Source organism: Marmota marmota, unplaced genomic scaffold (genome assembly GCF_001458135.2).
Source record: "Marmota marmota marmota unplaced genomic scaffold, marMar, whole genome shotgun sequence".
Classification (NCBI taxonomy): domain Eukaryota; kingdom Metazoa; phylum Chordata; class Mammalia; order Rodentia; family Sciuridae; genus Marmota; species Marmota marmota.
The window spans coordinates 2,342,612-2,364,236 of record NW_025999992.1 but is presented as its reverse complement, the minus strand read 5'-3'; the positions used below and the strand labels follow the sequence as shown (position 1 = coordinate 2,364,236).

Here is a 21,625-nt window from a genome sequence, read left to right as displayed (position 1 = left end):
CTGTAGTTTTCCTCTAGCATCCTTATAGATTCAGTAGAGGATGCTTCTCTCTGCACACTCTCAGAGCTAGCCCGGAGGCCCCATGCTTGGCAATCTTAACTTCCCAAGTTTATCTTTTCTATGCAAATGTACAGAGATCAGCTTTTTGGTTGTTTAAAAGCAAAGTGCCCCACACCTCCAGTTAAAGGAAGTGGGGGATGTGTTTATGAAACTCTGATTGGGAAGATAAAATGGTTGCACATCTATTTTTTGCCTCTTACTGGGCAGTTTGCCTAGAAGTAATTGACTTCCGTGCCCTCTTCCTCTCCTCTGACTCCCCCACCTCTTCAGGTCGAAAATAGGCTTCTGCAGCCTTCAGTTAGTCTGGCCAGTGGATTTTATACAGCCATTAAGCTGTGTCAGATTTGGTGCATCCTGCAATGAGTGGTCTCTCGTTCACTTCCACCTCCTAGCTTAAAGCCAAATCTAACCAGTATTTGTTTGTTTATTGCTGTGGATCAAACCCAGGGCCTATACATGCTCTACCGCTGAGCTGCACCTCAACCCCTCAGTGTTTTTTTTTTGCAAAGCAGTTTGTGTTTCTTTCCCCCTCCTTCCCTTTTTCCTTCCTTCCTCCCTCCCTACCCCTCCCTTCTTCCTGGGTATTTAATCTGATACAGTGGATTTGGCAGCCAATCCACCAAAGGTCAGAGGGGACTGCTGCTTCTGTTCCAGGAAGGGACGGTGCTACAGATGCTCTGTGGTGCAGAATCAATAGTGAAGAAGGACCTTGGTGAGATGCTCTGCACCAGAGGCTGACCCACAGACTCAGCGTCAGGAGGGCCAGCAGGCTTCCTGCTTCCCCACCAAGTCCCTCTCCTCGGCAGGGTGTGGCCCAGCTGGTCAGCACCTTGAGGCCCACACCAGAATTTCTAATTAAACTCTTGGGTACTTCCTTCCCCACAGTGAGAAGGGGGACTGGAAATTTTTGACATCATTTGCCATGATTTTATTGTCCCTTTTGAGAACATAACTCATAAGACCAATAGGTTCTCAAAACCCTCTGGATTTGTGTCAGAGCCCTAGTGGAGGCTGTGTGAAGGGCGGGGACAGGAACTGCCCACTGGACAGATTTGGAAGAGATCCATCTCCTCCTCAGACCCTGCAGACCCAGCAGGGAAAGCCCTTGTTCAACTCTGGAGGGCTTCTGACAGAGCACGCCTGGGTCAGACAGAACATCTGAAGAGACGTGCTCTTCTCCCTCCACCCTCTCCTGCTCTTGGCTCAAGGAACCAGGAGCTCGTCCAGGAAGTCCTGGGATGGAGTCTATGGGTTTAGCATACGCCTAACACACAGTGAGTGCTCAGAAATGCAGGCTGGTGGCTTTTCCTCGGGAGAGCCATGGTTTCCACTCTCTTACTCTGAGACCTGGCTGCTGAATCTTGTCTTTAGGGACACACTTCAAGAGCTGGGAGTGAAGACTGCCTGCACACCCTTTTCCTACTCCTTCCAGAATGCTGGGGCAGTAAAGCAGCTCAGGAGGCTCAGCAGGCTGTCAGAGGCTCCAGAGGCCCCATCAGTATTACCTCTGTTTACAGGTGACAAGTCCTTGCTTCCCCAATGCTGAAGTACAACACCAGAGAAGCACACTGAGGCAAGTTTAGAGTGCAAAGTTGAAGCTTTATTAAGGACAGCAGAAAAGACTTCTCCCCAGAGGAAGAAGGGGACCCAAAAGGTGGAATCTGTGGAAGGGCGAGGTCTTCCCTCTTTTATAGCTAAGGTTTACTTTCAGATTTCCCGCATTTCTGTCAGCATTCCAGTCTTTTGTTCTGTTACTTGCAGTGATAGAATGTAGGTGGGGAGACCCAAAAGGTGAGGGGCAGATGGGCCAGAGGAGTAATGTGGGCAGGAAGGCTCCCCCCCCCCTTCTGATTAGCACCTCCCTGTTGCTGGGAGCTGCTCCATTAACATTTCTTTAGAATGGGCTCTGGGCCTTGGGAACACTAACATTTCAGTTTCCCAAGAGCTGCTCTGCTTTCCTGGGCTCCATTCTCAACAAGGCCTTCATTTTTGATTTTACTGGATTTTAGACCCGATTTACCTAACTACACTAACTACCTATCTTTAAATCTGGCTTCATCAGCACAACTTGATCCCCAGCTCTGGGTGAAGTGGATGATTTCTTGAACTCAGTGAACTCATTTGTGTGTTTTCTGTTGACAAGGTCTGATCACACACTGTGCCTCCAGTTTTAGTTCAACTGCACAGTAGGTTGTTAGTCTCATGAGGTAGATTCTCAGCATGTCCTCTAAGCACCTTACTGTCAAGGCCAATTAGTGTGAATGAAGTATTATTTATCATTATACACACATAAATTTCCTGGAATTCTTTGGAAAAACATGTTCTTGAGTGCTGCTTCTGGGGATTTGGATTCAGTAGCTGGGGATGCCCTCCAGAAGATTCTGACACGTGGCCAGTCGGAAGGACCTCTGGCCAGTGAGGAGGATGTGCACCAATGCATCCGCCACTGACACTGGGCAGATGAACAGCTGTTGTACCTGACAGACCAGCAGGGCACTGGGACAGTGTGGTGACTGAGTGCCATCAGTGTTGTTACCTGGCTGATTCCCACGAGAGTCTATGTCTCTAAGCTTCCTTTTCTCAGTACCCAGGTCTAGTCACGGGGTTAGACGGCTCCCATTTGCTTCTCTAGACCACCTGCCACAGTTGTGTGACCAGGAGGCTGGCCACACTGAGGGACCACACTGAGGTGCTCATGTGCCCCAGGCTCCTCGCGGGTGTGGCCAATGGCATGTGGCAGGAGGTAGGTCCCTATTGGCACCCTTGTTGAGAGCCTGTCTCTCAGGACTGTTCTTGTGGCTTTTCCTAATCTCGATCAAACCAAAGAGTAGCCACCTTCAGGCACCAGTTTGAGAGCACATCTATGTTCTGCAGGACCTGAATGCCATGGTCTTCCTCATTTGGAGCTAAGAAGTGGTGCGTTTGATAAAGAGAGCAATTGATACGTCATTTGTGCCAGGGATAAAAGAATTTTAAATTAGAACACAGCAAAACATGCACCAGTGTAATGCTGCCAGAGAACTCAGGGCCTTAAGGGATTCTCCCAGGAATAGCTCTGCCCCACTCACTGCAGAGGGGAAGGATGGACTCATATGGAAGCCCAGTGAGCAGAAAGCCATAGAATTTTCTATCTCAGGACATGTACTACAGCACTTCATTATCTGTGTTTCCTCAATGAAAGTTTCTAGAAGAGTATGGAAACGGGAGGCCCCTGCTGTGCTGTGGACTGGCAGCCTACCTCCATGTGCTCCTCCCTGGTCTCTTCTGGGTCAAGTCCCTGGGGACTCAGGAGTGGACAGCACAGGTGCCTGCCTCTGGGGGCTCACAGTTGTTGGAAGAGTGGGACCTGGTCTCTCAGGTGCTGAGTGCTTGTAGTGGAGGTGCCTCACTGAGCACCCAGCATCCAAGTGACGACTTCCCGAAGGAGCCATCTGAGTGGAACTGTGAAGAAACACAGGAAGCTGTACGTCTCAATACGAAGGCCAAGAACGAAGCTAGGGAAGCAGGATGGGAGCAGAGGGCAGTGCCTGCAGGCCCAGGTGTGCATGGTGACTGGTGGGGGGGGGGGGCAGGGGCCAGGGCACAGCTTTGATCCAGATGCCCGATTGGCTTCCCTTGGAGGAGCATGGAAACTTAATGCAGATGGAAACTGGGAGGAGAGTTTCATGTGCCCTTGATGAAAGGCTGTGAAAAGAGTGAGGAAGCAAGGACAGAACACAGTGTGCCCTGGGTGTCCAGAGGCGGGCATGCAGACAGAGTGGGAAACAGAATGGTCCCTGTCCACCGAGGAGCCAGGCCCAGAGGTGCTCCCTGAGGTGGGAGCTCCCCAGGAGTCGCACCACATTCTTATTTATTTGCAGAAGAGACACACTCGTGTCATCGGGAGTCAGATGAATATACTCAGGTTGCAGAGAAGGAGACAAGGGCCAGGCCTGGGTCGGTGCCCGGGTGGGTGCCATGCTGCCTGCAGTGGAGCTCCACTGGTCTGCGTTGACAGTCCCAACCCCGACCACGCAGGGCTGAATGTGACACTGCAGGTGGTGCTGCCTATTCAGGCTGCTATGATGAAATTTTATGGACTGAGCAACTCAAAAACAGCAGAAGCTTATTTTGCACACTTCTGGCTGGGAAGTCCACCTTCCAGGCCCAAAAGTTTCCACGTCCAGCAACAGCCCATTCCCTGGTTCACAGATGCAGCTTCTCGCTGAGTCTTCAGGTGGTGGAAGGAGGCAGCCTCAGGGCCTCTTCTGTGGGGGCACAAATGCCATTTGTGAGGGATCCAACGCATGACCCCCTCACCTCCCAGGGGCTCCACCCAGGACTGTCACCAGGAAAGCTCAGCGTGTGAATTTGGGACCACGCAGGAGGATTTGCTCAGTTTCCCGTTATGCTGCAGAGTATACTGGGTGCGCATTTTAATCTAAAACAGAAGACTTCTCTAGGCCCTTAAGAAAAGCTTGGATAGTCAGGGACAGTTTTGAAATTAGAGGCCTGTCCCTCTTACATATAACATTTTTCAGCTCTTTTTCCTATTCCCATTAAAAAAGAAGCTAAATTATTTACTTGCCTCATTTTATTTTATAGTGAGAAAGATTGACTAGAGAAGCAGGGATCCATTATCACACATAATAGTGCTTTTTCCTACATAACATTTCCTTCAGAACACCTAATGGCAAATGCGTAAACTTACTTTCATTGTGCAGATATTTTATAATAATACCTAATTTTCCTCTTATGTGTTTTCCTACTTACTTAGTTGTATTAGCTTCATATTAAGACTTCCATGCTGAATTTTCATTTACTAGAATAAATATGAAAGTGTTCTTAAAAAGTCAACTTCACATTAATTTGTTTAATGAAATGAATTTTCATATTTCCCATTATTGACCAATTTTGGAAAATCTGTGTACATTGTTATAAATATTACTGTTTGTAAGTCATGTCAATTCAGTTCAGTGCACTATAGACTTGTGGACAACTCACTATCCCAGGCACTGTGTTGGTGCAGGGAGAAGGGGCATGGTTGGTAGTCTGCCCTTGGCAGTCCACAGGCATCAGAGGCCTGAGTGTACCATTTTTAACCCTAACCCTAACACTAACCTTCCCTCTGTGCTTTTTCTCTTTCTTCCCAAAGTAACATTTTGTGTGTGTGTGCCAACAAATAGTGTAATGTCCAGGAAATTTCAGCCTTAACAGAAAGAGGAAGAGGGTGCTCAGGAAGAAAGCAGGCTAGGAGATGGGCTGTGTCATCTGTTGAGATAGGAGCATATCATCAATACATAGGAGCATATCATCAATACGTAGTTTAAAGGCAAACCAATAGTCTACATGTCTATTTTGGTGCCAATAACATGCCGTTTATGTTACTATAGCTTTGTAATATAGTTTAAGGTCTGGTGTTGTGATGCCTCCTGCTTCACTCTTCTTACTAAGGATTGCTTTGGCTATTCTGGGTCTCTTATTTTTCCAAATAAATTTCATGATTGCTTTTTCTATTTTTATAAGGAATTACGATGGGATTTTAATTGGAATTGCATTGAATTGGTATAATGCTTTGGGTAGTATGACCATTTTGATAATATTAATTTTGTCTGTCCAAGAGCATGAGGGGAGACCTTTCCATCTTCTAAAGTCTTCTTCAATTTCTTTCTTTAGTGTTCTGTAGTTTTCATTGTAGAGGTCTTTCACCCCTTTTGTTGATTGCCAAACAATTCAATCAATAAATGGGCTAAGGAGCTGAACAGACACTTCTCAGAAGAAGATATACATTCAGTCAACAAATATATGGAAAAAATATTCAACATCTCTAATAATTAGAGAAATGCAAATCAAATCAACTCTAAGATTTCATCTTATGCTAGTCAGAATGGCAATCATTAAGAATACAGACAACAATAAATGTTGACGAGGATGTGGGGGGAAAGGCACACTCATACATTGCTGGTGGGACTGCAAATTGGTGCAACCACTCTGGAAAGCAATATGGAGATTCCTTAGAAAACTTGGAAAGGAACCACCATTTGACCCAGCTACCCCATTCTTCTGTCTATACTCAAAGGACTTAAAATCAGCTTACTATAGCAATGCAGCCACATCAATGTTTATAGCAGTTCAATCCACAATAGCTAAACTGTGGAAGCAATCTGGATACCCCTCAATGGATAAAGAAACTGTGATATATATACACAATGAATATTACTCAGCATTAAAAGACAATAAAATCATGGCATTTGTAGGTAAATGGAGGGAGTTGAAGAATATAATGCTAAGTGAAGTAAGCCAATCCCCCAAAACCAAAAGCTAAATGTTCTTTCTGAAAAGTGGAGCTGATCCAAACACCTATGTGAACCAAGAACTCTCCAAGAAAGAGTAGAAGAATTGCAATTTGTAGAAGATAATTAGAATCTGTGAGATATATATTTTCCTCCATGGCCCTCCTAATGAAGTGGTTAATATTAAATCTCACTAGATTTCCTATATTAATTCTTACTGATGAAGCAGTTGGATACAAATTACCCAAATCACTAATGTTTATTTTTGAAAAAGTTCCAGCCCTATTTTTAACTAGAGGAGAAAAGGCAGAAAGAGCCAGAGCCAGGAGGAGGGTGTGTCTGCTCTCAGTGGCCAGCAGAGAAGCCTTTGTGCTTCTCAGTGCTGTGCTCTGGCCTCTTTCCACAGAGCAGTCTATTTCCTGCCCCCATGGTAGGCACCGGAGCCTGGTCCTAGACACCTTGGCCTTAATACTGTCTGAGTAGGAGCTCAGCCCCTCTGGCTGAGAAGTGGCCCCAGCATGGCTCAGGAGGTCAGGGAGGCCATTAAGGTATCCCATGCATTAGTTTTAAGCAGTTCTGATTGAACCAGCCTGCAGCAAGGTTAAAAACAATCATGAAGCCCCGAGCTTGGACTTGCTCACCACAGACCTACTGGAATAAAATTTTGATTCATCCCTTGGTGGCTGCCAGTGGGGCTCTTGCTTGAGGCTGGGTGTTTGCTGAAGATGGCCCTTTGAGAATGGACGTTCCCACATTCCATAGGTATATGTGGCTGATGGATGTCTTGCACCCTCAGAGCTGACCAAAGCCCCCAGAGCTTCAGGTGGAGACACAGAGTTTACATTGAATCATTTGCCAAAATATGGTTATTCCCTGTTTTAGCTTCTCACACCCTTCTTCTTCCCAGGGGAGCTCCAGAGCTTAACTTCTCTGTGACAGAGACACATGATGCCAACAGCTCTCTTGCTCCTTGTCTCTTTCTGCATACTGAAGTGGGGGTTATCATGTACACATGATGATGATGGTGATGATGACATGGGATGATGATGGTGATGGTGGTGATGATGGTGATGGTGACTGTGGTGGTGATGGTGGTGGTGATGGCGATGGTGACAATGGGGATGATGATGACTATGGGATGATGATGGTGATGGTGATGGTGGTGATGATGGTCATGGTGTCAGTGGTGGTGATGATGTGATGATGGTGATGATGATGATGGTGATGATGAGGATTATGATATGCTGATAATGATGGTGGTGGTGATGGAGATGATGATACTGATGCTGATGGTGATGGAGATGATGATACTGATGCTGATGGTGATGGTGATGATGATTGTGACAATGAGGATTATGATATGCTGATGCTGCTGGTGATGGTGATGACGGTGATGGAGATGATGGTGATGTGATGATTTTTGTGGTGCTGGGGATCAGGCTCGCATGCTATATCAACGTGCTCTACCACTGAGCCACTCCCCCAGCCCTCACCCAGATACTATTTTTTCACATTTTCATCTCATTCCTTTTTAATGTTGTAGCAGCCATGTTGCCATGGTAGCCAGTTTAATGTTGCAGGGTAACACATTTGTTGAAGCTGAGGGACATTTGCTCCATTGGCTGGACATGGCGGCCTGGCTCTGCTGACCCCCTGAGGCAGTAGGACCTCATACCTTGGTTCCCTCACAGGTTCTACCCAGTCGCCGGTGTTGGTCATATGCGAGCTGCTGCAATAGGTTCTTTGAAGGTGCACAGTGACCAAGTCCTGCTCTCTTACAGGGCTTGAAGTTGGCATGTTTCTTGATGATGCACCCCCACGCTGTGTGTGATGAGCTCGCAGCAGCAATAAAGCCCAAATACCATGGTGTTAAGTGGTGAGAGACATGAATTCTCCCTTAGATTTGATTTTATCTTTAAATACAATATCCATATAGTCATCATAAAAAAAAACTTCCATTTGTTAAAGTAAAAATCCTCAGTTTTCCCTCTTCCCTGAAGCGACTGAAGTTATGTCTGCTGCATTCTTAGAGAGTTTTTCTGTGTGTAACTGAGGTGCAGCAGTTCAAAGTGGGGATTCTGGTTTTCTTTGATGGGCGGATGCTAATCCATAATGGGGAAGAGGTGGGGAAGAATGAAGGGACTTTGGATTGTGCAGAGGGAAGTGAGGGGCGGGGAGGGGCTATGGGGATGGGAAGGACAGTGGGATGAGAGACATTATCACCCTATTATTACACGTATGATTACACTACCGGTGTGAGTCTGCACCATGTTCAGCCAGAGGAACGAGAAGCTGTGCTCCATTTGTGTGCAATGTGTCAAAATGCATCCTACTGTCATGTATAACTCATTAGAATAAATAAATAAATAAGTGGGGATTGTGGCACCAGCCTGAGTGGGCTTCACTGCAGTGCCCCCTGGACACTGGGCTGCCTGTGTGTTCTCCTGAGCCTCAGTGTCCTCTAAGTGGACCTCCTTGACCTGTCACAGCATGTATGAGTCTGTGGTTTATCTCACCTGCCATATTGCGCATGTTCCAGGGTTGCCTTGTGTGCAGCCTCGTGTGCAGCATTGTGCTGTGCCTGGCAGACTCCCGCTGAACAAAAGCCCTGGGGAACTGTTCCCTTACTGCCAGGCATGTGGGCTTTTTTTTTTCTGGACACACTGTTGATCAGAGGACATTGCAGGTTGGCAAAGAAAGAGGCAGGGAATTATTTATTTCTTCTTTGAGTAAATATTTACTGCATGTTGACTATGTCCAGAAGTTGGAGTCAGGACTGGAGTAGAGCAATAAATAGGAAGCAGCCCCTGCTCCAGAGTGGCCAGGGCCTGGTGGTTCACACATTTGGGCACAGCTAGTTGGGGATTTGGCTTGAATTGGGGGTGCACTTAAGAGGGTGCATTGTTGCTTGATTCTTCAAGTGTAAGCCAAGAGTGGCAGGGTGCTGCAACTTCCCTCCCCCAGGAAAATTTGTCAAGTGGCCAGAAAAGACAGCTGATGTGTTCTTAGAGGTCTTTCTGTGTGTGAGAGGGAACGGTTGCTGCCACCCCTGCATAGTATCCATGGAAACCATCTAGCTGAGTTGCTTGATGGTGTGTGCATTTTGGAGGGTGGACTGTGACATCAGAGCAGGCTCACTTTGGGGAACACAGGGAAAGTCCTGGAACATTGTGTATCATTTAGCAAATGCAGGGCCTAAACAGTGGGCCAGGGAAAGCAAAACACCATCTGGGCTTGGACATCTAGAAGACCTAATGCTTCTTTATCTAGCATCCAGTCAGTCAAAGTCCAGGCCTATGAGCTGAGGAACACACCTGCAATGATCCAGAAACCTTACTGGCATGGCTTCTCAAATCCTCTGCACAGAGCAACCCACCAGCAATTCTTCAGCTACCCTAAGTTTCTTGTGTGGGTGGGTGTGGTGTGAATTGGAAAGGTAATAAGAGGAGAAGGCGGAGGCAGCCTGGGCAGGGGAGGTGCATGGCTGGCAAGCTGCAGTGTGTCTCTCGACGATGTTCACTGAAGGAGTCCTCTTCTCCTTACCCATCCCTGGCTACACAGACTGCAGTGTTGACTAAATCCATGGACACCAGGTAGGTAGAGCACAATCAAAGAGATCTGGCGAAGGTGGCTGACTTGAGTGAGGCCCTCTCCTCTCTAGCTCCTTGCTGTTCTGGAAGCTGTTCTGGTGGCCAGGGTTCTGTGCTGGCCAGAGGCTGCTTCTGCTCAATGTGGTCCAAAGCGAGACCACCTTACCAGCAACAGAAGTGGTTCAAAGCCATAGCGATTGTCCCACTTATATCAGGGAAGAGGATGCTCTCAGGAGGAAGCAGGCAGGACGTCACAGCAGATATATCAAGACAAAATCTGCAATTTTAGTACGTTTCAGTCCTGTGAGCTGTTAAATAGGATGCATAACTGGGTGATATCATGTGCTGAATATGGAAGAAATACGTCTTCATAGCTGTGGAACTGATTTCTTTTCATGTTGATGTGCACATGGAATACTGCCAAGAACAATATGAAACATTATAAAGCCTACAGAGTATCGACTTTTACTAAGTTTTTGAAAGAAGGAAACTGTGGCAGGCAGTAAGTTAACCCTATTACTGAAAAGCCACACTCATGTGATGGTGTGTATTCTGGGCTTTGCTGGCAATCTCTTTCCATGGCCTTTTCCACATGTTTAGGGATGGGCATGTGGAGGCATTTGAACTCTAGGGGACTGATCGGTCAAGGATACCTCTTGTTTATGAAAATGAAAATGACATTTAATCTCTACTTTCTAACATGGTCCAGTTAGGCCATCCCAGTTCATTTTAGGTTGGACCATATGAACTTGCTGCTGTTTAGCTGATTTTGGTGTATGGAATTATGCAGTTCAGCTACTCCACCTAATAGGTTAATAATGATATTAAAAGAAACGGAGAGGTGACATTGCGAATCTGAAGTATCCGAGCCTATAAAGTTAAACATCCCATAGAGAACAGGTGACCTTAAGAAATCTGCAGAAGCAGTGGCCGAATGGGGACAGCTGTCATCTTCCCAGGGTCCTGAGCGCTACGAGGTATCTCAAGAACTCTTGACATGCAAATCTACCTGTGGGGAATGTGTCAGGTACTAGCATCTACATGTATTGGGAAGGTTATAAAAGAGTAGGGTTAATTTAAAATAAGACAGTTAATAAAGCCCACATTAATGAAAAATCAAAAATGGGCGAAACTGGGAATGAAAAAGTTGGTATAAAACTAAGCATGATAAGTAGCCAGCTTACTGCAAAAATAATATTTTTACTAAAAAAAATAGGCTTTAAATCCTTTGAAAATCTTTTCTAATAAAATATGGTGACTTGATATACGCATACAAGGTGTAATAACCAAATCGGCAGAATAAGCACTTCTCTCTTTAATCATAAATGATGCTGGCAAAATTGTCTACACATGTGCAGAAGAATGGCCCTAGATCCTCTCTCTCACCACACGTGAGAATCAACTCAAAGTAGACCCTGGATCCAAACGTCCACCTAGAAGCATAGGCCTAAATGCCTAGGGATACTTCAAGACGTTGGCACAGGTGGTACTTTTCTAGAGGACCCCAAAGACTCCAGCAATAACAGTGAAATAGATATGTGGGGTTATAGGAAGCTAAAAAGCATCTCCCCAGCCAAGGAAACACTCAGCAGAATCCTCAGACAAGCTTCAGAGGGAAGAAACGCCTGCAAACTTCCACCTGAGAAGGGAGTGCTGTCCAGAAGGTGCAGGAACTCCAACAGCACACAAGCTTGTTGAAAAGGGTCTGAAGAATTGAACAGACACTTCTCAAAAGAAGGTGGAGTATACAACGAGTATATAAATTCTTAATGAGCAATAGCTCTTCATAGGTTATGGCTTAATTGCAATGAATAATTGCAATGAATAATTAAACTAAAATAAGGTCTTTTGCATTCTGCTCCTATGGACCTCTAGAGAGAGAGGGTGATCTACAGCTTTTCTTAATTGTTGAATTCTATAACAGTTAATTAAGACTTAGTTGACAGTTACCTTCTTCACATGAGAATGAGTGTGTGCACAAAGGCTGACTAGTAATTTACCTGTCAACAAACGCAGACCTAGTCAACCCAGCAAGTTATTAATTTTCAAGTCTCTCTGTCTGCAAATCCTGACAGATCGCAAAGATGATGGGTCAGTAAACAGTTTTGATGTTTGACCTGTTCTTACCTGTTGCTCTCACTGACCAAACCTACTCATCGCAGTGGGAAGAGAACAAGTTTTGTTTTTGTAGGCCCAGGAACTGCGGACTTAGAAAGCAGGCCTCTCTATGTTGGGATGAGGTTTCCTTCCTTCTTCCTTCCCTTCGTTCCCTCCCTCTTCCTCTTTCTTTGTTTCTTCTTTCTTTCTTTTGTACTGGGATTGAACCTGGGGCCTCTGCATGCTAAGCATGTGCTCTATCACTGAGCTACATCCCCAGCCCATCACATTCCTAATTAATTTTTCAGATAGTTTAAGAAATTATATATCAGCATAAAAGCTTTCTTTCCCCATTTGCAGTCATGAGAGATAATCCATTGTGCTCGTCTCCTAGATCAATAATGTAGCATGAACACAGCTGAGTGAGTATAAGGATTTGAGTTTTAATGCAATAACTTTTATGAGTACATTTGCATTTAACATATGAGAAGGTATTTTTCAAGGAGGAGAGAGCACCATTATTCTTTCTGTACACTTTCTGCAAACTGTTCAACCATCAGGATGAGTTTAGAAACGTGAGGTAGTGGTACTGACACTTGATCTGTCTATCCATGTTAAACTGGAAAGCAGAACCCTGCCTTTTAATTCTTACTAAAAAGGCAATGGATTTTTAAACTCATGACCAACAAAATCAAAAACAAAATCAAATAGATAGTGCCTATCTATTCCAGGTCATATTTTACCAGATGGCCTCTCAACTTGTTTGAAAGAAGCAGAAAATTCAGACCAAATGCTTTTTCCCCATTGCACATAAAATGTTTTCATCTTTTTTTTCTTTTTAAATTGGTTTATGTTTTTACTAAGTAAGTAGAGGTTATGATTTTATAATGTAATTTGACTTTAAGTTATTATAATCTATTACCCTGTAAACATCATATTTTCCTTGAGGTTTCACCCTAAATTACATTCTTTGAACCAAGTTCTTTGATGACATTAATGCACAACATGGTGTTCCTTTTTCTTGAAGTAAAAAACATGCAGGACTGGTTAGTTTACACACTGTTGCAACAAAGTCAATTTTCATACAGCTCAGGATAAAGATGTAGGGTGAAACAGGGACTGTCTCTTAATGTGAGGGTATATTTTCTTTTTTGAAAAATATTTTTATTAGTCCTGTGTCACAGGTATTTGGGTTTTCTTCTGGTGTGCATGGAGAGAGAGTGCAGTTGCTTGGTTCACTGGATGACCCATGGGAAAGGTGTGTGAGCAGTTGCTTGCTCTTCTGCGTGGTACAGAGAGACTGGTGTCCTGTCTCTGGAGACAACTGTGGCTGCTGTGGTCTGAAGGAAGCATGTGGATGACCTCCGGTGGGTGGGTGAGAGGCCAGAGAGAGAGACAGGAAGAGAGTGCTCCGGTCTGGCTGTCGCTGGGTCAAAGCATCAGTCTTTGAGACATTTACAGAGCTAACGAGAAAGAAAGCCCAGGAGTATATAATGGGAGGAAGAATTCCACACAAATAGACAATGAATCAGGTGATGTAACTGCCTTTTTCCTGTCTCTCATTTCTTTGATATTTTACTTCCCTAGGAAAAAATCTACGATTGTTTAATTTATTTCCTGCTCCATTATAAATACTTCCCAGCTGTTTCCCTCTCTCCCTCTTAGAAATTTATAAAATAACCAGAATTTTAAGAGGTCATTCTTTGAAAAACCAATTGATTGCTTCAGAGCACAGAAGGAAACGTCTTAAAAATATAAACAAAAAAATTCTAGGATCCCTGAATTGACAGCTACTTTGTCACTTGGTGCGGAGGATACTTCTTCTGAGTCATGTGTATCTGTCACTGCTCTGTCAACTGTTGAAATAAACAAAGCTCCGTGGAGCAAAATAGAGCATTTGGAGCGCACTTAGTGGAGATGGGAAGGTCTGAATGTTCAAGGGCGAGATGTTGCCTGGCCTTGCAGAAGGGCTGCAGGCGTAGGAAGGACACAAGGTGAAGGATTCCATAGCAATCTCAGATGCTCTCCTGAACTGCCACCGCAGGCTGCCTGAGAGTGTGCAGTCTCTGTGATCCCACTGCAGCACAGGAACGCTGCCACACACGTCCCACAACACGGGTGTTTTTAGAAATGTCACGTGTCCCTCTTAATGATTCCATATTTGCAAGAGATGTCCCCTTTTATATGGATAAATTGTGAGTTGACCAATTGTTTTTCTCACTTTTCTCTCCAAATCCATGTGCCAGGTTTTGTCCTTAGAAAACAAAATTTGTGAATGAGGGGAGTTTGAAGTTAAAGGCACTCCATCCACATGGGACCTCAGGTTGCAGTTGTGAGCTCTCTGGGCCTGGCCAGGGCCTCTTTGAGAACTCACTGTCAGTTATTGTCCTCCTTCTGGAGAAGGCTTTCCTATGATTTTGGATGGTGAAAACCAGCTGAGAAGATTGGCAACCAGAACACCTGCTCAGCTAAAGCAAATCATCTCTTTCTTTGACCAACTGGATCTGTGTGTTTATTCCTCTGGCAGCAGCAGTGTTCTTGAGGGGCTTATGGAAGTGAGCCGGGCTGATGGCCTCCTGGGGGTGGAGGGTGTCGGGCCTGCTGTGCACAGGGATGTGGCAGTTCATCATGAACAGTAATGAGTGTGCAGTATCCTTTTCTCCAGGTCCTGGACCCAGGCAGCACCGCGCTCGACAGAGGAGGGTTTACCTTCTATGGCTCTTCTAGCTCGGATGTGCTGTATTGCCAAGTTCAAAGACATATTTTGCCCTAGATGGAGATAGCTCACTTAGATATGTCATTTCATACCCTCATAAGCTTGGATGACTTCTGAGTAGCAGCTTCGCACATGCGAAGCCGAAAGTTTAGCAGTTTGATTTCTGTCATCAGTCAAATGGGATTATTTCAGACAAATAGTAAATGAGTTAGTGGTTTGGGAAGTGGCTTATTTTTTCAGCTTGGGTATTAGTCATCTGTTGCTGCATACAAATGAGCTGAGCAGGTAGCAGCTTAGAACAGCGAAGGGTATCTTGGCATTCCTGGGAATCAGGATACCAGGCGCGACCTGGCTGGGTCTGGCTCAACACCTCCCATGCTGCGCTCCAGGAGGAGCGCCACACGTCAGGGCACAGCCACACGAGGACCTGTTCCAAGTGGCATGTGTGGCTATTGGCTGGTGAGGCTGACTGTTGACTGGTGAGGCTGGCTACCCGTTCCTCCTGTTGTGTGCCTCCCAACAGGACAGTCCACCACGTGACAGTAGGTTCCTTCAGAAAGAGGAGGAAAGAAGGAGAAGGGGCCCAGCACAGTAGCACAACCTGCTGCACCTCAGCATGGTACCCCAATATCCTCACCTTGTTCTGCTCATTAGAAGTGAGTCACTAGGTCCAGCCCTCCGTCAAGAGGAGGGATCACACAGGGCCAAACACCAGGAGGAGGGGGTGCCAAGGCCCATTTTAGAGTAGGCCCCGCTGGGTCATTCTCACCCTCTCCTTAAGCTCCTTGGACTTTGCTGTCAATAATGGTAACTGAAGGTCGTGATGTGGGAGACTGAAGATGAGCATCTCTCTCCCACCTGTACAATTAGTCACAGGATATTTTCTCTGTACCTGTTGTTCAGCCATGAAGGATATATAGCTTCACAGGACTGGTTTGTCTTAGGGAAGGCCCTGTATGGAGGCACGGGGGCATAAAGGGGCCTGGGGCCATGGTCCTGAGTTCAGAGAGAGAGAGGCAGGAGCATATTCTGGGGAGCAGAGGTCATAGGCCTGGTGACAGCTCAAGAACTGGTCTGCTGGGCTCTAGCCTCACCGGAATGCCTCCTTGGCCCCTCTTCACAGGTATAAAGAGAATAGCAGGTTCTCTGTAAAATGGGGACTATATGTAACTTGAGCTGATAGTAAGAAGAGCACAGATGGAGGCTTGCCTTGTAAGCACCAGGTGAGCCATCACAAAGGTGGAGGCACAGATAAGGGCCCTGTGGGTACTCTTCTCTTGGAATCATGCAAGTGACTTTATTTTTCTCTTTACCCAGAATTAGGTATTTTGACTGCACAATACATAGAAACATTTTTTTTAAAAAATGAACAACTGGGACAATAGCAAAGAAAAGTAGTTCTCAAGTTCTGGGGGTTTGTGCCACATGTCTTGACAACCTGCATTTTCTTTGAGGCGTTGCAATAGCTCGGGTCCAAGGCCAAGTGTTGAGAGTGTGGTCACCAGTCCGTGCTGCTGTTGAGGGGCTGGAAACCTTAGGAGGTGGGGCCTCAGGGGAGGAATTTAGGTCACTGGAGGCGTGGCCCTTGAAGGGGACATGGGGATACTTGCCTCCACTTCTCTCTGATTCCTAGAGCCCTGAAGGGAACAGGCCTCCTCCAGCCCTGCCTCCTGCTGTGACACACTGTGCCACCAAGGCCAGAAGAAACAGGGCCAGGCACCCATGGACTGAGAACTCTCAAACCATAAGCCAAAATAAACCTTTCTTCCTTCCCCTGGCTGTGCCACCCTCCACCCAAGCCCGGCCCCCTTTCCTGGCCCACTTCTTGTGGCCCTGGCTCTGACCTTCCATCAGAGTCTGGGTCTTACCAGCTGATCCTTCATCCTTGTGTCCTCACCAGGAGGACAATCCGGAAGGTGGGGTGGGGCTGTTCACACTTCGATTTTGCTCTCCCACGACTCCCACGCCCGACCCCAGCAGCCAGCACAGGGTCCACAGGTGGAAAGAATGAGCTGTGTGTTTGGAGTGTTGTAGGAGAAACTTCCATCCTGGGTGAGAAACCAGCAGAAAGGGAAATAATGACAAGAAAGACAATTCAAACATGTGCCCTGCTCTTTTCACTTAGGTCTTTTCCTGTCTCAGATCTGCTGAGGGTCTGGATCTTAGGGATGATACAGAAAGCTACCGACACGTGCTTGACCCTTTGGGATGGAAAACTCCCCTGGACGCCCTGCCCCCCACCCCTCGCCCCCTTCCTCACTTCAGCTCATCTGCTGCTTTTGCTGCCAGCTTCCAGAGCAAGGCACTCAGGCAGGACCCCTGTCCTCCTGCTGGCCTGGGCTCGTGCGCTGTGTTGCATTGTACAGATTCTGGCTCAGCCTCGGAGCTTCCTGGTCTGGACTCCCCTTCTGGGTTCCCGTCCTTATCCCGAGGTGCATCCCAGTGGCACACCCAGGTCCCCCAGAGCTCTGTGGCCAAGAGCACCCAGGCCCGGCCACTGTCCCAGCTCCCTCTGCTGAGCTGTCCCCAGGGGTCTTCTCGGTTCCTTCTCTCTGGTTCTGGTGGTGCTGTTCCTACTCCACACTTGGGCATTCTTCTTTCCTCCCGGGCAAGTCCTTTCTGCACAGGCTGCGAGGACGGCGGTGCTGGCGACCTTGGCCAGCTGGTCTCTCCAATGCATGGACCCCTTCCTCCTGCGGGGGCTGGGCCTTCCTGTGTCTCCGCACAGCTGTCTGCGACCATGCTGCTGCTCTGCTCCTTCGTCCCTGTGTCTTCTGGCCGCCCTCACCCTGTGAGCGCACAGCAGCGGCCACAGCGGCACCCGAGTCGCTTCTGTCTGCTGCTCTCGCCTTCGGGAGCTCATCCTTCCTTCCACCTCCACCACCCTCGCCGCCCAGGGCTCGGTCCTCGTCCTGTCCTCTGTGGTCACAAGCAGCAGTGTGGAGCACACTGTTTGCTGGCTGTTCCCAAACAGGGTTCCAGGATGGTGTGGACAGCTACCGCCCCCTTCACCTCCGCGTGTCCCCTGTGGACCAAGGCCTGGCCTGGCCTGGCAGCCTTGGTGGTTCTGTGGGAGGCTCCTGTCTCCTCCCACGGTTAGTGACAGAGGGCCCGTGATTCGACCTACTGCGTCCTCATTCATAACCCGTCACGGCCACACCTGAGCTTTCCTGCCCAGCTCTCCTGCTGCTCAGTGATCGCCAGACTAGCCTTTCTATTGTCGCCTCCTGAGGAGAAACGGTCAGTGGTGCTGCAGTTGGACGTACCCACATGGCACCCCCTTCCCTCCACAGCCTCCCCAACGCCAGCATTCCCCATCCTGGGCCATCTGTTCCCTGGTCTCCACCGCACAGACCCTGCCACTCCTCTGTTCATCTAATGCATTTATGTTTGTGAGCCGCTTTGGTGTGCTCATCACCTCTGCACGAGGAATGCTGGAGGCTTCCTTTACCCTGTGGAGTGGGGACCACTGGGAATATTCCCCATGTTTCTGAGCATTTCTACCTACAAGCCCCTGAGCCAAGTGTCTTCTTATACTTGTCCCTTACAGTAAGTCTACCAGTTAGAGACAGTTGTAATGTCCACTCTGCTGATGAGGAAATGGGGAGAGGTGTAAAGTGCCTAGCTGGGCACACCTCTGAAGATCCGTCCTCCAGTCGGGTAGGGTATGCCGTGGCAGGATCACAGGCCAGGAGCCGGCTGACCTGATTCAAAGTCTCCATGATATTCTCCCCCAGACCCAATCCTGGCTGGGAGGACCCTGAGCTGGAGTGCTGTCCCTGTACAGCCCAGTGGTTTTTGCAAGGCCCTAACAAAAGCATTTGGAAGTCTCTTCCTTCTCTTTCCAGCTTTCTAGCCTCGCCCTTTCCACTGGCGCTGATGACTGTCTCAAACCTGCCCCCGACCCATTGTCCTCTGTATTTCAGTAGGGATTTTAATCTCCCTGGTTTAATTCAGAACTTAATTGTGGCCTATCTTCAATTCATGTATTTTAGTTTTGCCTTCATGTTTGGATTTTAGTAAGTTTAATTTTATTTTTAATTGACAAGTACAATTACATAAGCTTGTCACACAAAACATGCTGTTTTAAAATATGTGAACGTTATGGAATTGCTCAGTTGAATTAATAATACTTGCATTATCTCCCGATCTCTTTGGGGGTGAGGACAAATTCTACTCTCTTAGCAATTTTCAAAACACATTGTTGGTACATATTGTCACTGTGTTGTAAAGCAGAACTTTTGGATGCATTCTTCCTGACTGAGCTTTGTATTCTTTGGCCAACATCTCATCCTCTGCCTCCCTAGTCCCTGGGATCCAGCGTTCTACCCTTTACTTCTATAAGTTCAAAAACTTTAGTGATTTGAGCATATAGAAGTAAGGGGCGAGTGGGAATGAGCACTGTTAGTCTTTCTGTGCCTGGATTAGTTCACTTCACATGATGTTCTCCAAAGTCACCCACATTGTCCCAAATGACACAGTTCCCCTCACTTTGAACGCTGAACCTTGTGCCACTGTATGCGCAGACTCCATTGCTGAATCTGTTCTTTTCTGGGTGGGCACCTAGGCTGATTCCCTGCCTTGACCACAGTGGATGCTGCTTGTTGAGCTTGAGAGCGCTTGTGTCTCTGGGACATACTGGTTTGCTTCATTTCAGTGTATGCCTGGTACTGGAATTGCTGAATCATAGTCATGTCTTTTTTAAAAAATATTTTTTATACCTTTATTTTGTTTATTTATTTTTAATGTGGTGCTGGGGATCGAACCCAGTGCCTCCCGCGTGCTAGGCAAGCGCTCTACCACTGAGCCACAACCCCAGCCCATAGTCGTTTCTTTTTAGTTTCATGTGGAACCTCCACGGTGTTTTCCGTAGTGGCTATACTCATTCACCTTTGCACCAACAGGGTACAAAGATTTCCTTTTTTTCCTATGTACTCCTCACCATTCATTATCTTTTTTCTTGTTTGTAATAGCCATTTAATACACGTAAAGGGATATTTTGGTTTCAGTTTGCATGTCTCTGATGATTAGCAAAGTTGGCATTTTTTTCATGAATGTTGGACATTTATTTATTTTCTTGAGACAAATTTCTATTCGGGTCCTTTACCAATTTTTTATTTTTTTCTAACTGTTGAGTGTTTTGAGTTCCTTTTACATTTTGGATAGTAGTCACTTATAGATGTACAGTTCGCAAAGACGAAGGTTGTGTAGACTATCTCTTCACCCACCCTTCTTGCATCTTGTCATTTCACCCTGTTGATTACTTCCTTTACGGTGCAGAAGCGTTTGGCTTGACCTAATTCCACTTGTTTATTTTTGCCCTGGTTGCCTGTGCTTTTAGGGTCGTCTCCATGATATTCTCCCCCAGACCAATGCTGTGGAGCTTGAGCCTGCCATCTTCTGGTGGCTTCCCCACTTAGGCTGGCTTTAGTACAGAGCCCTCCCTTATCTATGAGGAGATGCCTCCAGAACCCAGTGGAGGTTTGGACCCAGGTGTGGTGTCGTACCTGTGGAGAAGCCCCGGGACACCCAGTGCATGGCCATCAGTCTGACAGCAGGTGGCTGCTGGGCCAAGGAGCTGGTGGCATATGCAACAAGGGGATTCATGTCCCGAGTGGGCGGTGCTGGGTGGCGTGAGACTTTATCCTGCTGCGGAGAGTGATGTCACCTCAACACTTAGGGATCATCTCTGGAATTCCCTGTTGTATATTTTCAGTTTGTGTTTGACCATGGGTAAGTGAAACTGCAGGAGAAGATGGGCCCCTGGAGGGGCTGTGAGACAGGGTTTGGTTTTGTTCTTTTATGTGTGGATATCCAGTTTTCCCAGCCCACCTTACTGAAGACATGGTCTTTTCTCCAGTTTATGTTCTTGGCACCTTTATCTGAAATCAAGTATGTGAGATTTATTTCTGGGTTCTATTTTGTCCCTTTGGTGGGGAATGTGTACCATACTGCTCTGATGCTATAGTTTGTGGCGTGTCTTGAAGTCTGAGAATACGATTTCTTCAATTTCATTCTTTGATTATTTGGGCTTTTTTGTGGTTTCATATAAATATTAAGATTATTTCTATTTCTGTGAAAAAAATGACATTGGGGTTTTGATAGGGATTGCATTGAATCTGCAGATCACCTTCAGTAGTATGTACAACTTAACAGTATTGATTCTTCAAATCCATGGACATGGTATATCATTCCATTTTCATGACTTCATCAACTTCTTTTATCAATGTTTCTTTAGAATTCAGTATGCATGTTTCGTACCCCCCTTGATTCAATTTATTACTAAATATTTTTGTAGATAACACGAATAAGATTATTTTATTGATTTGATTTTAAATAGTTTATCATTTTATAGAAATATTTCTATGTTTTTGTATGTTCATTGATATGCTGAACCTGAATTGTTAAGATTAATTCTAGTGTTTTTTTGGTTTTTGGTGGAATCTTTAGGGTTTTCTGAATAAAGACCATATATCTGCAATCAGAAACAGTTTACTGCTTCCTTTCCAACGTACATGTCTTTTATGTCCTTCTCTTGCCTAATTGCCCTAACCAGGACTTCCAGTATTCTGTTTAACAGAAATGAACGGCAAGCAATCCTACTTGTCTTGTTCTTGATTTAGAGAAGAGGCTTTCAACTTTTCACAGATGAATGTGCTGTTAGCTGTGGGTTTGTCAAGCCTTTCTTGTCTTGAGGTTCAATACTTCTATTCCTAATTTTATCATGAAAGGATGTTGCATTTTGTCAAATAAATTTTCTGCATCTTTGAGAAAATCATATGGTTTCGTCCTTCATTCTGCTGATCTGGTGCATCACATTTATGAATTTGTGTGTGTTAATCCATCCTGGCATCCCTTGGGTAAAACCTACTTGTTTTTGTGAATTATTA

The 21,625-nt window shown here is 46.2% G+C and overlaps 1 protein-coding gene and 1 non-coding gene across 12 annotated transcripts in view; one reads left to right on the top strand and one right to left on the bottom strand.

Annotated features, from left to right (window-relative positions):
* Positions 1 to 21,625, top strand: part of Piezo2 (piezo type mechanosensitive ion channel component 2) — a 349,401-nt gene that overhangs the window by 43,190 nt on the left and 284,586 nt on the right. The gene's annotated exons all lie outside the window — the stretch shown is intronic.
* Trnaa-agc lies at positions 19,481 to 19,553 on the bottom strand. Its single transcript has one exon. It is a non-coding gene; the product is annotated as a tRNA-Ala (tRNA).